Source organism: Pan paniscus, chromosome 2 (genome assembly GCF_029289425.2).
Source record: "Pan paniscus chromosome 2, NHGRI_mPanPan1-v2.0_pri, whole genome shotgun sequence".
Lineage (NCBI taxonomy): Eukaryota > Metazoa > Chordata > Mammalia > Primates > Hominidae > Pan > Pan paniscus.
In genome coordinates this window covers 133893424-133909509 of record NC_085926.1, presented here as the reverse complement: position 1 = coordinate 133909509, position 16086 = coordinate 133893424, and the positions used below count along the sequence as shown (strand labels likewise).

The 16086-nt window shown below is 40.6% G+C and overlaps 1 protein-coding gene across 5 annotated transcripts in view; it reads right to left on the bottom strand.

Annotated features, from left to right (window-relative positions):
- The window catches only part of PPP2R3A (protein phosphatase 2 regulatory subunit B''alpha), a 182182-nt gene extending 169549 nt beyond the window's left edge, over positions 1-12633 (bottom strand). For 2 of the 5 annotated variants that reach the window (XM_034957441.3, XM_063602939.1), the window contains exon 1: positions 12440-12633. The gene's annotated coding sequence lies outside the window, so the exon portion shown is untranslated. Of the gene's footprint in view, positions 1-11664; positions 12325-12439 lie in introns of those variants that run through there. The other 3 variants (XM_034957444.3, XM_008976073.6, XM_014344394.5) reach the window with 3 other exon arrangements.
- Between the last annotated feature and the right edge of the window lie 3453 nt (positions 12634-16086).

Here is a 16086-nt window from a genome sequence, read left to right as displayed (position 1 = left end):
TGAACCAACCTGAAATTATTTTCTCTAGAACAGGCTTAAGAATAGGAAATAATAAATGCCAATTACATGCATATGTAAATAAATGTGTAACTTTAAATATAAGGCATGCCTGGCTGATGTTTCTAACTTTATAATGATTTTTTTAAACTTTTTATTTTGAAATAACTCTACATTTCTAGAAAAGTTGCAAAGATAGTACAGAAACACCCTTCACCTGGCTTCCTTTAATCATACAGTTTTAAAAATATTAGATATATCTTGATGTTTTATAAGAATGCTGATCAGCCAGGTGTGGTGGCTCACACCTGTAATCCCGGCACTTTGGGAGGCTGAGGCAGGCGGATAGCTTTTAGCTTAGGAGTTCAAGACCAGCCTGGGCAACATGGTGAAACCCTGTCTCTACAAAAACACAAATATTAGCCGGGCAGTGGTGGCTCACACCTATAGTCACAGCTACTCGGGAGACCGAGGCTGGAGAATCGCTTGAGCCCGGGAAGCGGAGGTCACAGTGAGCTGAGATTGCACCACTGTACTCCAGCCTGGGCAACACAGTGAGACTCTTATCTCAAAAAAAAAAAAAAAAAAGAATGCTGATCAGATGAATGCAACTTATGTATTTAATAAAGAGCATCTTAAAATAATTTAGCACAATTATATTTTTTATGCTCTTTAACTTATATTTTGACACGTGTTGCACACATGCTCCATCTTTAACCAACAGTCCATTATGAGTACAAATTAAACCACAAATGCAACTAAAAACAATTAAAAACAGTGTAATGTTTAAAAACCACCAAAGCAGACAATAAACAATGATTAGAGATCATGACCACATTCAAGCAATATCTTCTAACGACTGTATGTTTGCATCACACCACTCAAACTGTTATCTTTAAGTGGAAAAATATTTAAATATTTTATTGACACAGAACTATTATTAATGTCAATGATATAAATTGATTCTAAGAGCAATTTATAATCTAATTCTAAAATTTCACATCAATTAGAAAATGTGCCAGAAGAGTCAAGACAACTTTGGAGTGGGAGGACAAAGGGAATGGTAATGTTTTTTCCTTACATTGAGTGGTAACAAGTGTTCATTGTAGTGCTATGCTTTACACCTTATATATACGTTTTACAAATATTCTACTATAGCTATTTAATATTTAATTTTAAATATATTTAATTTTTTAAATAGAATGGAGGAGGACCTTGCCTTACCAAGAAAAAATATTATAAAACTACTGCAATTTGAAATGTATTAATGGTGTAGAAACAAAGATCAATGGGACCAAACAGAGTCCTAAAACCAACTTATGCACATATGAGAATTTAGTAATTGATAATTTGACATGCCACCTATTAAAATTATTATTCTAAATGAATGGCCAACTGAACAAGATTCTTCCCTCACACTATTCACAAAAATAAATTCCAGATGAACTTAAAAATCTAAATTTTAAAAATAGTATTAAAAAGTAAGATTTTATGTGTATCTTTGGGGCAGAAAAGAAGTATTAAAAAAGTTAAGTAAAATCAAACGCCATATAAGGCAAAGATAGGGAAATTTGCCATCAAAATTAAAAACTACTATTTAACAAAAGATACCACAAAGGGAGAGGACTCCAACAGATTGGAGGAAATATGCCATTTTTATAATAAAGGATGAGCATGTAGAGTTTATTTACCTAGAGTTTATTTAAGTTTATTTATCTACAACCTAAATAAACAAGAAAAGGCAAGCACCTGTTATGTTGTGTATTCTAGAAAAATGCAATATGAGTGCTTAAACAAAATACAAGTTAAATTTCCTTCTCATGCTAAAGAAAGTCTTCCCTCTTAGTGCAGCAACTCTGCCAAATGCTCAAGAGAGCCAGCCTTTTTGGCTCACTGACCTACCATGACGGTCCTGATGGTTTATGATGGCCACTAGTGCTCCAGTCATTACATCTGTGTTCCAACATATAAGACACATGAAGGGATGAAGAAAGGAGTGCTTTCTCCCTTTAAGGAGACTTCAGAGAGTCACATTTAACCTTTGCTGCTTATATATCACTAGCTGAAAGTTACATAGTTATACTTAGCTCCAAGGAGGTCAAGTGTTCTACATGGGCAACAATGGACCTGGGTAAAAGCTGGGGTTCCTATTACTAAAGAAGAAAGAAGAATGGATCACAGGATGTAACCAGCAGTCTCTGCTATGCAACCCAACAGACAGAAAAATAAATACAAATAATCAAAAACTTTAGAGAAGATATTCAGCCCCAAGGAAATAAAAATTAAAACAAGGAGATACCATTTTGTACAACTTTTAAGAGAGGCAAAAATTCACAAATTGGTGAGGGTATGAAGATTTTTAGCCTAACAGTATGTTAATTACTCTTACAAAGAGAACGTATTCAATATTATCAGTGCTTTTAATTAGATTATATATCATATATCTTATATATGTAATATTAGTACAGATAACTTGGGGACCAATTTGGCAGTTTTTAATTAAAATTTTAGCTATATGATTATATGACTCAGCAATTCCACCTTTCAGAATCTATGCAATATAAACATTCACACATTTGCCCAAGTACCAGGATGTTCATTGCAGTAATGTTTAAAACAAGGAAAAATTGGAAACAACCCAAGTGTTCAGCATCAGGGGAAAAGCCCTCCACTTTATTTTCTTCATAGCACTATTACTACCATCTGAAATTATATTAATTTATCTACTTGTTTATTATCTAGGAAATCAGCTCATCTAGGAAAAGGAAAGCAAAGAGACTGTATTTATATAATACTTGTTTGGCTAAAATTCTTAGAAATAATACCTTTTCTTCTAAAACAACAAATCAGAACAGACATCATTCCAGATTTTAATAACATGAACCCACCAGAGGGCCCACATAAAGGCCTGCAGGTTTGCAGACAAAGGCTGAGAAACACTGCCCCTGATGAAGTGTCTAAACTTGCTATCTAGATAGACTGTCACTAGATGTGGCCTGTTTGCCCTTTTAAGGCCTGGGGCATTTCTCAGTAGAATCAACACACTCTTCATTACACAGAACCCTCAATTGCCTTTAATACTTGGATCTCAATACTGCTGCCAGCACCCAGTGAGCCTCCACTCATTGAGGGCCCACCATGGGAAAGGGGTCTCAACCTTCTACTAGAAGAATACCAAGATTGCCAAGATGTATCATGTTGAGAGAAGACAAAATGCTAACAGCTGGGCCACAGTGCTTGATGGAAGACTTGGCATTGGTAGGAGCACATCAGTACTCACAATAGCAGTATTCTGGGGCCCAATCCCCAAGACTGTAAAATAGGAAATATGCCTACGATCTACAAAATGGAAGGGATAAGTGGCCCTTGCTAGGATTCCTAAGCCCTTAATGACATTTCCATTCACAACCACTAATCTCTGCTTTTTATTTCTAATCTCACAGAGAAGCAGTTTTCAAGCTGCTTTTTCAACTGGAGGAACTCTGTTCAAATGAAAGTGTAAGATGAATAAACAAACAAGAGGAAGGGGATAGCCTTAGTGCTCAGTCTAGGGGGTTGGGGTGGGAGGATACCCCTCCCTTTTACCCCAAAGTGCTGAGAAGCAGAGTTTGAAAGGGAAGGGAGACAGAGAACGAGGGAGGAAGCTTTACTAGGAGAAACAAAGGTCCTGTGGAAGGAACATAACTGGCTTGTTGGAAGAAGAAAAAAGTCCCCTTTTTGACTGGGACAAAGCAAGCACAGGGAAGAGCAGTAACAGATGAGGTCAGAAAGACAAAGAGGAGTTCAGATTATGTAGGGGCCTTGTAGGAAAGTGTAAAGCCTCTGAGTGGATAACTTACTTTTAACAAGATTCCTCCGGCTGCTGAGTTGGGAATAGGCCGTCAGAGAAGGACATAAGCAAGGAAAAGACGTTACTGCAAGTTATTTCCTTCCTAACTTGGAGATATACATTTGGTAGTCAGCATGTAGTTGTTGGTGTATAGATGGTATTTAAAGTCATGAGACTGACTGAAATGCCAAGGAAATAAGAGTCAATAAGGAAGAATGGAGTATTAATGAGCCTTGCAATGCTCCAACTTTTAGGCGTCAGGAAGATCATGAGGAACTAGCAAAAAGACTAAACCTCCAATAAGGTGAGAGGGAAATGTAGAGAATGCAGCAAAGCTAAATGAAGGACGCGTTTCAAAGAAAGAGGAATAATCAACTGTGTAAAATGCTGCTGAAAGGTCAAGTAAGAGGAAGACTGAGAACTGATTCACTAGAGCTAGCAACATGAAGGTCAGTGGTGAGCTTGACAAGAGTGCTTCAGTGGGGGAAGGGGCCTGATTATTGTGGACTCAAGAGAGACTGGTGGAAAAGGAACTGGAGTCAGTGAGTTAGATAACTGTAGAAAACAAATTGAGAGGGGAATGCAAAGTCAAGAGAGTTTGGTCTTATATTAAAAGGCACTATATCTCCGGTATCTAGAACAGTGCCTGGCACATAGTGATAAATTAGTAAGTATTTGCTGACTGAACTAAGTGAGATCACTAGCCATTTAAACAGTCTTAGTTCTGGAAGTTTAAAAGCTGATAGAGTGAAACATGAGGATTCTTGGTCCAATAAGAAGAAACTGCCTTTTAATTTCCTACTATGCCTGAAAACTCTTTAGGGCCTTTAAACACCTAGAATAGACATTCCTCAATATGAGGAATAGCAACAGAATTCAACAAACACATGCCCTACAAGAAAATATACTTTCAATTCTGGATAGCGGCAATCTCTCCAACTACCTCTTGCATCTGGGGCCCTGTGACTTTGGACGTAGGGGTACAACATGGATCACAGTCCTTTAGTCACGTCGTGATTCACTATGCACTAAGAGGGAAGATGTGTGGTGGTCCCTGAAGGACATCAATCTATGCGGCCTTGACCAAATGAAAGCTCTATGTGGCATGCCAATAATAATCATGAGTATTTGTTTAATGATATATACTTTTCAAAGTGGTAATACATATATCCTCTCCTATTTAATCTTACAACAACTTTGTGAGGCAAGTGTTTTTATCACTTTCATTTTACAAATAAGAATCTCAGACTTGCATAAATCACACAGCTCTTTCAACAAATTATGCTGGGATAACTGGATATTCACATGCAAAAGAATGAAGTTGAATCCTTACCTCACATACAATAATTAACTCAAAATCCACCAAATAGCTAAATGTTAAGAACTAAAACTATATATTCCCAGAAGAAAACACAGGAGTAAACTGGCAGGACGTTGGATTTGGTGATAGATTGTCAGATATAATGCCAAAAGCATACACAATCAAAGAAAAAACAAATTCAACTTCACACGAATTAAAAACTTCTGTGCAAAGAACACTAACAAGAAAGTGAAAAAACAGCACACAGTAAGACAGGAAATACTTGCAAATCATAAACCTGATTTGTATCCATATTTACATATGTAAAGAACTCTTAAACTCAACAACCAAAAGACAATCCAATTAAAAAACTGATAAAAGACTTGAACAGACATTTCTCCAAAGATACACAAATGGCCAACACATGAAAAGATGCTCAACGTCAGTAGTCATTAGGGAAATACAAATAAAAACCACAATGAGGCACCACTTCACACCCACTAGGATGGCTATAACCAGAAAACAACAAGTGTTGGCGAGGAGGTGGAGAAACTAGAATTCTCAAAAATTGCTGGAAAAAATGTAAAAGTGTGCAGCATCTGTGGAAAACAGTCTGGGAGTTCCTCAAAAACTTTTTAAACATAGAATTACTGCATAATCCAGCAATTCTATTCCTAGATACATGCACAAAAGAATTGAAAACAGGTATTTAAACAAAAACTTGTAAAAGAATGCTCTTAGCAATACTATTTATAAGAGCCAAAAGGTGTAAACAATCTAAATGTCAACTGATAAACAAAACGTAGTATATCCATACAATGGAGTATTATTCAGCCAAAGAAAGAATGAAGTACTGATACATGCTACAACCTGAGTGAACCTCGTATACATTGTGCTGAATGAAAGAAGCCAGGCACAAAAAGTTACATATTGTATGATTCCATTTATATGAAATCTTCAGAACAGGCAAATCCATATAGACAGAAAGCAAATTGGTGGGTGCCAGACGGTAGGGGTAAAGGGGAATGGCGAGTGACTGCTTAATGGGTACAGGGTTTCCTTTTGGGGTGATGAAAATGTTCCAGAATTAGATAGCGGTGATGGCTGCACAACATTGTGAATGTACATATTGAAGTAACTGATTTGTACACTTTAAAATGGTTAATTTTACCTCAATTAAAAAAAAATCACACAGTTCACCCTTGACAAATCCAGGAACTATACTCAGGAACTGACTCCAAGTCCTCTCCCCACTCAGCTATCCTGTTTCCTCCACAAACCAAAGGAGCTCTGGACCACCTTGGTAATGGACTTTTGCCTCTATATACTGCCATCCAGGCATAGCACCTAACCATATTTGTGATGATGGAATTCCCACAGCTGTCCAAGCATATACAAGTTTCTAAATAAAATATTTTCTTACAATGGACTCCCATTACAAACCATCTTGGACCAAGGTCTGCTTTCATGTCACAAAGTCATCCTTTATACAGAAGTTAACCATCATCCACCTAACTGATAAACCAATGACAGCTATGAAGTCTGGTCCCTCACAAGATGATATTCCTGTTTTCAAGAGTATAGCAATGAGGTTTATGCCTTCAATTAATCAAAACCATTCTTAACCAATAATTCTTGGCATTTTCCACCCCTTATATTTTCTGTTCTGTTGGCAGGCTACAACTCTTAGAAATATGAAGCACAAAATTGATCTTAAAAGCCTCTCTGCCAGGTTAAGGTTGCCAATGTGGCAGAAATGGATAAAAGACAAACTGGTTGTGACCATCTGCATTACAACCCATCCTAAATAGTCACTCTAACACCAAGTCTTCGAGGTAGAAGCCTTCACACAACTTTTTGGAAACCAGTTTGCTCAGTGCTTTCTTCTTTCTGAGCTCAATGAGGGCCCTACATCTCCAACTTACATCCATATCCCTCAGGTACCATCAATGATAAATACTTCAAAGTATGAGAGTTTTTACATGCATGCAACTGGAAAATTAAGCTATAATATCAAGCTAATTGGAAAAAATACAGCTGCAAAAACTATTCCTGGGAATCTCACAGTTAGATACACATTCCCTAACATAGCCAAGTATTCCATTTTCAGCATACCAACAATATAGTCTTTGTTCATCAGCTCAATGGGAGGATGATGTCAGGGTCACTGGAGCCCAGATCACCACTGGCCTTTAGGAGCTCTACAGCTTTCCAGTTGAGAAAGAAACTTGTGGCCTAATCACCAACATCTGAGTCAGCCCCTTCAAGAGTCCTGGCAAAATTTCTTCTCGGTAAAAAGTAGTCTCCAAAACAAGACCCCTAAGAATGTGGGAGAGGGGTAATCAGACACCATTGACCTACATCCCTAAAAAGTTAGGAGAAATGTTTGAGTAACCAACAGACTAACACCTACATTGTAGGCATGTAAGACACCTCATCCTCCCTCACCACTTCCTCTTTTTGGGCAAGCTTCTCAAAGGAATTTCCAACACTTGCCACTCCCATTTCCTTACTTTTTACCCACTTCATTTTGGTTTCTGCCTCTTCCAATCTAAAATGGTTCTTGCTGAGGTCAAAGACTCCATCTTGCTAAATTCAACAGATCATTTTTGGTCCACATCTTTACTTGATGACACCTCTCTATTTGAAACATTCTTCTCTCACCTTTTATGATGCATCTTAAACTAGAATTAGATTGTGAAGGAAACAGCTAAGACAAAAACCAAATATTGTTTAAATTACTCTTGAAAATCCTTTAAATGGCCCGTTAAATATCGCACACCTGTATACAAGTAAATAAAACTTTGCTCTCTCTCATTTAATAAAAAACATGGTAGAGCGCATTCAGTTAAGTTCGCACACTTTAATTCTGAGCAAGGTGTCATTCCACTGTACCTCTGTGGCCACTTCTCATTCTCTTCCTGGGCTATCCTCCTCTACTAAACTTCAAAATGCTGGGCCTGAGCCCTTTTTTCTTAATCTCTGTCAGTGGTTCTCAACTTCCACAGCTAAGTGGAATCACCTCAGATTCGTCCAAGGCAGCAAATCAGATCAAGTAAACAGAAAAAGAAATTTCTTAGGTGGACCACAGCATTAGCATTTTTTAACCATTCAGTGATTCCAATGTGCAACCAAGAGGAGAACACTGTTCTATGCTCTCTTCCCAGACCAGGGATCACATGCTCAAAAGCCTACAGTCAGAGAAATAAATGAGCAAAGTGGGCCAGGCATAATTTTAGGGAGTGGTGGGCTCTGTAGTGAAATAGAAGAGCTGCGATCATCTGTGACTTAGCTCCAATTATTGCTGCCATATTGGAAAACCAACTCAGTAGTGCTACATTTTCTCATTTTTAAAGAGAAACCCCAAATCTGGATTTTTCATGAGAAATCTTCAGATTTTAAAATATTGGCAACTAATTCAAAATTAAACAATAACAAAACCACTGTATGGGCAAAACATCTGTGAGTCAGATTCAGCTGTAGGCTACTGCTTTGCAACCACTGCCCTAGATAATTTCGTCCACAGCCTTTAATTTACGCCTAAAAATTTGTGCCTCCAGTTTAGCCCTCTGCTCTTGGCTCTGAATTAGAATTGTCAAATGCTTATGTGACCTCTCACTTGAAAATCTCAGCAGTCCCAATGTAAACTGTGATTTAAACTCATCTCAAAACTATTTATCCTTAAATGTTCTTTATTTCAGGTAACACCACCACCATTCACTGGTTGGGCAAGCTAGAACCCTGGGAGTCATCTTAGGATCTCATTTCTCCCTCTCAACCCTTGTACCATATCGACGACCAAATCCTATCAATTACGCCTCCTAAATATATCTCATGAATATATGTACTTCTCTCCATCTCCAATACGACCATTCTTTTCTCTCAGCCACCACCTTTTCTCTCCTATGTTATCCACAGTAACCTTAATTAGGGGCAGCTGTCTCCCACACTCAATCTTGTTTCCTTCCAAAGCATTCTAATATGACCAGAATATTTTATAATCACAAATAATTACAAATATATACACATATACACGCATTACATAAATATATACTTATGTAAATATATGTGTTTGTGTGTTTATTTCACCCAACAATTCCATTTCTAGGAATTTACCCTATAAATATATTTATTCACATATGAAACAGCATATTCGTAGCACTGTTTACGGTAAATTACTGGAAACAATCTAAATGTCTGTCAGTAGGGGAATGGTTAAATAATCTATGGTATATCCATACAGTGAAATACTGTACAGTCATTCAAAAAAATAAGGAAACTATATACTGAAGTGGAAAGATTCCCAAGACATTGTTAAGAAAACAGAGTGTACAGTATGCTACCATTTGTGTAGAACAGTAAGAGGAAAGATATGCATTTCCTTGAATGCCCACAAAAAATGTCTACAATGATATACAAAACTAGTATCAGTGGTTATTCCTTTGGAAGACAGGGAAAATGGTGGCTGGGGGAGGGAGCAGAACCCACCAAAAATGCTCTGATTTAATAGGCTTGGAGGAGGGCCCAGGCGTCGGTCTCAAGTTCTGGTGGTTCTGATGAGAGTGTTGGACTGAGAACCACTGCTTAGTGGACAGCCTTTGCCTATTTTCCTAGCTTCATTTTGTGTCATCACTCTCCGTGTTCCTGGCTTCTGGGTTCCCAAAAGCGGCCCTGTTCCTTTCTTCCTCAAGGTATTCACATCTGTTTCTTCTGCCTGGAATATTGTTCCCGTGAGCTTCACCTAGTAACTCCTGTTAATCCTTCACCGTCCACCTCAAAGGTCACTTCCCCATGGAAACTTTCCCCAGTTTCCAAACTACATCAGGACATCTGTTTTATGCACTCAGAGCTGCCTGTACTTCTCCCAGAAATTAACACAATCGTAATGAGATAAATGTATATTTATGCATGTATACATCTGTCACCCTCCTTAGACTATAAGGTCCAGGCATGCAAAGTTGTTTTTACTAATCTATTTCCATACCTAATCTAGTGTCCAGTTGGCAAAACAGGCCTTCAGAAATCTGTTAAATAAATAACTGTTCCCGCCCTCAAGCTTAGTATAGTAAACACCTAAGCAAATGAGGACAATGCTGCGTCACTAGTGTTAAGGCAGCAGTCTGCTCACAACAGTGGTTCTTAACTAAGGGTGATTTTGGTTCTCCTGGGGGACATTTGCGATGTCTGTAAGCATTTTTGATGTTCACAACTGTGTGTGTGGAGTGCTACTGGTATCTATTCCTCAGTATAGGTTAGAAATGCTGCTAAACATCCTACGTTGCACATGATAGCCCTCCACAACTAGAAATTACCTGGCCTAAAATGTCAACAGAACTACAAATGAGAAACTCTGACTCAGAGGACGATAACACTCAAAAGAGCTGTCAATTGCACTTCTGAGGGTGGTGATTTTTAAATATCTGTTTTCTTTTTGGGGGATGGGGGGTGTCAAGCCAAGCTTCAGGGCAGAGGTAAAGCTTCAGCTGTGTGTTTGAAAGGTAACAGGGGCCAGATCAGTGGGGACTATGTTTGTCAGGAGCAAGGAGGAGTCTCTGAAGAGTTTAAAAGCAAAGTTATGATTTGAACAGGTGCCCCCAAGTACCCTATACTCCAAAATTATTCATTTCCTTTTTTCCTTTCTCGCTGAAACAAAACTTCCATTCTCTCAGAGTAGCTGGTTTCAGCTGAACATTAAGGCCAAATTAATTCAGCCCAAGATAAAGTCAGATAGGCCCTTCACTCTCCAGAATGTTAAGCTACATTTTAAAATATGCAAATACTTATGAGTACAAATAAATCTTTAACTGCTCAATGTTCAGGTTGTCAGTGGATAAAGCTATTTTTGAACTCAACAGCCAGAATGGCCCCAGTAACACTTTCCCAAAGCTTTGTTTTTTAAAAACCTTTTTGATCTGTTTCCCCGTTCTCCTAGAAATCTCCTAGATTTCTGAGCTCCTAGGTTGTATAAAAGATCTAAGTTTTTTTCCACAAGTATCTCATGCCATTAAGTTCTTCTGCCAGAGGTGATAAAAGGGCCATTTGGACGCAATAAATGTAAATAAATTGTGTGTGTAAATTAGCAGTGGCTTAGAAAATTTTTAAAAGGCTTTCATGGACTACTGAAAGAAACTGAGATAATTTTTAACATACCACCAAGAAAAAAACAACAACAGTTTTACTACAACACAAGCCGCCTGCCTACTGAACTGGACGCCCACGCTCTGACCTAGTATGGCAATTCTTAGGGTCTAGGCGCTGGGTTCTGTTTACAAGAAACTAAGGCCTGAGACTAAGGAAGAACAAAGAAAAACGCCTGGCACCAAAGGTGTGGGGGATGTTTTGTACATAAATGAAGATTTGAGGAGGAATACTTCCTCAGATGTTGGAAGGAATTACTCTTTTTTTGCTTACGTGTTAAGAATTTAATGTTTTCAGGCCATTTCCTAATTAGAAAATACCTTATAATTTACAAACAATAATTTGTCTTCCCCTACATTTGCTGACCACCAAGACTGGATAAAATTTCCTTAAGCTTTACCAGAGTGGGAGGACTGGGAATAACGGGAGCACAACAGAGTTCGGATGCAACATCAACTCCAAGCCCGGCCAGCTGGTTTCCATCGAGAGGTCCCCCAGGAGAACGCCCCTCCGCGGCGGCGGCGGCCAGGTCGGCGCGGGAGAGACCCACCGAAGCGCTCCAGCGCGGCCGCGGTGCAGGGCCAGGGGCCGCCCGGCCTCCGTTTACCTTTGTTTCAGGTACCCCGGCTCCTGGTGGGCCGGGAATCCCGTCCGCGGCCCGGAGCTGGTGACACATCCTTCTTTGGCCAAGTCGGGCCGAGGTTGGGCAGGGGGCGGGGAAGGAAAAGAAAGCCTCAGCGCCTAACGACGTGACTCTCAGTTCTTCCAAAACGCTGGCATTTGTTTCTCTGCCAGGCTTTCCTGTTAACAAGTTCCCGAGGGCTGTGCGGGCGAACTGGCCCAGGAGCCCTGAAAAGTGGGAGGGCCCAGGCCGCCCCCGCCTACCCTCCTCCGCGGGCGCCCCTGGGGCAGGCAATTTCCACACCTCCCTGGCTGCCGCGTCCCGGGACCGGCCGGCCGCGCCGAGGCAACGCACCGCACCGCACCGCCTGGAATTCCGACTTCCACAGCCCAATCAGCTCCGTGTGGCCCCTCTGGCCAGGCCGGTCCCCGCCCCCAGGTCCCGGCCCCACCCGCCCCAGCCTCCGCGCGCCGCTCCGAGCCTCGCCACCCCCTCGGGCCGGGACGAGGGAGCTGAAGGCTCCAGGCCGTGCGGCCAGTGTTCCTTTGCCTACCTCGTTGCCCGCGGCTCCTCCTCCGGCGGCTCAGCTCGCGGGCAGCGATCGCCTCCAAGCCTCCCCGCGGCGCGGACTCTCGGGCTACGAATGCGGCGCGTGAAGAGCGGAGGCCCGAGCGCGCCCCGCCCAGCCACCCGCAGGCCCCTACCTCCTCCTCCTCCTCCTCCTCCTCGGCCCCACCCTCGGCGGCCGGCCCGCCCGGAGCCCCGCCCGCGCGCCAGGCCCCGCCCACTGCCCGGCCCCGCCCCCAGCCTCCGCCCCGCCCCTCTGGCCAAGGCAGGAAGGGGGCCTCCAGGGGCGCCGCGAGAGCCGCTGTGGCCTCGGCGAGGGCAGTCTCCTGTATGGCGGCGCCGCGGGGATGCGATTCGTGGTGGTCGCTGCTGTTTGACAGATTCGAGTCTCTTGCTCGGATTTATTACTGTTATTGTCATCGTCAATATTGTCATCGTTGTTATTGTTATCGTCATTAGTTGTGTTGCCCTCTTCAAGGGGCCTTCAAGGAGGCCCCTTGAGGGCAGCGCGCTGCTGGCCAGACATTCCCTGGCACTCCTGTCTTCCCACAGTCCTGCACCTGCGCCACATTTCACTCAGCCCAAGAAGTTGTGTGAATTTTGAAAGAAGTGATATTTATTTTTAACTGTTATTGTTAACTGTTACTGTTAAATAAAACACAAATATAGACAGCCATATAAAACCAATGTACAGCTTAATGGATTATTCCGATACACACACCCTTATAACCACTCGCCAGATTTATTAATAACACCGTGTAATATGGTCTGCTCTGAAACAGAACCTCATTAATAGCTGGAAGGACATAGCCTGGAAGGGCCTCCCAAAATTGCCCTCCTTCTAACTGCCACAGTACTCAAATGTGACAGGTCCATAATCATGCCCTCTCCAAGAATATATTTGTAAAATGGAAATTTCTCCAGAATTAGGAACCTCCAATTGAGTATCTTCGTAAAAATCTTGATAAAATGATAAATCTATAAATATATAAGCATATAAATAACAATAAATAAGTCAATCAGTTGGGTTGAATACCATGAGTAAGGAGCATGGGGGTGGGGGATGGGAGGTATGTAAAGACTTAAAAGGATTAGGTGGGCTGTGAGGACAGGTCCTGGGCACCTGGGTTGTTCTCACTGTCTCCCCAGCACCTAGCATAGCACCAAGCATATACTAGGTGCCATATGTGTGTGTGTATATATGTGCATTGTATGCATATGCACATATATGTGTGTGTGTGTGTATAGCACAAGGAAAGAAAAAATTATGTAAGATAACCCCAAACAAGCTTTACATACTGAAATTTCACCCAAGGTCAATCCTCCCAGTAGCTAAAGTGTGCTCTGTGAGATGCCTTGATGCCCTAGAGAGAAAGAGACCGTTTTATTTTCAACTTTCTACTGCTTTTCCATTTCAAAAGCCCTTTCACATGCATATGGTATCTTATTTGAGACTGAGAGCAACTCTGTGAAAAATGCAGGGCAGGATAGGACTCTGCAAAGGTCACAGTGCAATGCATATCAGTAAGAAGGAAAAGTACACAATGTACCATAAAACAATGTTAAAACTGCTGACCCTGGCAACCTGGATTCTTGGTTTGTCTCAACAGTTTTATTGCCAATGTTTTTACATTAGGGCTCCTTTGGCCCTTTTGCCATGCATTTATACACATTATAACTTGAATGTATAAAGGACACAATACGTGACTGGAAATTTGATTCAATGCAATAGAGTTAGTCTCTCTGTCATGAGGACCATGGTGAATTGGGGCTAGAGAGTTGCCAATTCACCACAATGTATTGAGTACTCAGACTGTACTAGGTGGTAGGAATACAAATGATATAAAATAAAGAAGATACAGGGGCTGGGCGTGGTGGCTCACGCTTGAAATCCCAGCACTTTGGGAGGCCAAGGCGGGCGGATCACCTGAGGCCAGGAGTTTGAGACCAGCCTGGTAAACATGGTGAAAACCCATCTCTACTAAAAATACAAAAATTAGCCAGGCGTGGTGGCACGCGTCTGTAATCCCAGCTACTCAGAAGGCTGAGGCAGGAGAATCACTTGAACCCGGGAGGTGGAGGTTGCAGTGAGCCGAGATCGCTCCATTGCACTCCAGCCTGGGTGATCAGAGTGAAACTCTGTCAATCTTTGTTCTCAAGGAGCTTATGGCCAAGTAAGGGAGAAAGATTTGAAAATAAATGTTTAAATTACATGACGGTAGTGGAGCAGTCATGAGCACAATTAATTCTATGAGGTATAGGAAGAGAGTAGGGCAAGTCTTATTAGACAAGAAAACATCTGAAATTTTTTTTAGTATAAAAATATCAAATATTGAAAACAGAGACAGAATAATATAATGAACTACTATGCACCCATTACTTGGCTTCAACAATTATCCCATGACCAATTTGTTCCATCTGTACCCTCACCTTTTCTTTCCCTCCTTGGATTATTTTGAGGCAAATCACATGGAGCATTATTATTTCATCCATAAATATTTCACTATGCATCTCTAAATGATAAGGTCTATTTTTAAAAACAACCACAAAATCATTAAATTGTCTTTTAAAGTAATAATTTATTAACATCTAGACAGTGTTCAAAATTTCCCAATTTTCTCATAAATGTTTCATGTAGTTTACTTCTTCCAGTCATGATCCAAACAAGTTCCTCACAATGCATTTGGTTAAAATGTCTTACACCTTTTTCTTTCCTTGTACTTTTATACTGAAGAAATAGATTGTTATAAGGAGTTTCCCACATTCTGCATTTTGCTGATTGCTGTGATGTTCTTTAACATGTGCCTCTACCCTTGTATTTCCCATAAAGGATAGTTACTAGAGGCTTGATCAATTTAGAAAAGTATAACCCATAATGAAGAGAAAAATCAACAAATCAAAAATAGACCAGAACTATCACAGATGTTAGAATTAGCAGAGAAAGACATTAAAACAATTACTATGGCTGGGCATGGTGGCTCAAACCTGTAATCCCAGTGCTTTGTGGGGCTAATATGGGTGGATTACCCGAGGTCAGGAGTTTGAGACCAGCTCGACCAACATGGTGAAGCCCCGTCTCTACTAAAAAATACAAAAAAATTAGCCGGCCATGGTGGCAGGTGCCTATAATCCCAGCTACTCAGGAGGCTAAGGCAGAAGAATCGCTTGAACCCAGGAGGCAGAGGTTGTGGTGAGCCGAGATCGTGCCACTGCACTCCAGCCTGGGCAACAGAGTGGCTCCATCTCAAACAAAAACAAAAACAAACAAACAAACAAACAAACAAAACCACAATTACTGTAACTATATTCCAAATGTCAAAAAAGTTAAGTACATATTAAAAAGGGAAGATGTAAAAAAGACACAAACTGTATTTCTATAGTTGAAGACTATAATGTCTAGAATAAAAATACATTAGATTGGGTTAATGGCAAATTAGACATTACCAAAGAAAAGATTAGTCACATCAATAGAAATTATACAAAATGAAACACACAGAAAGAGAAATGTTAATGAAAAGAGCATCAGTGAGCTAAAGAGCAACTACAAGTGGCCTAATATGTGGAATCTCCAAAGGAGAGGAGTGAAGACAAAAAATATTTGAAGAAATACTAGCCAAAAGTTTCCAAAATTTA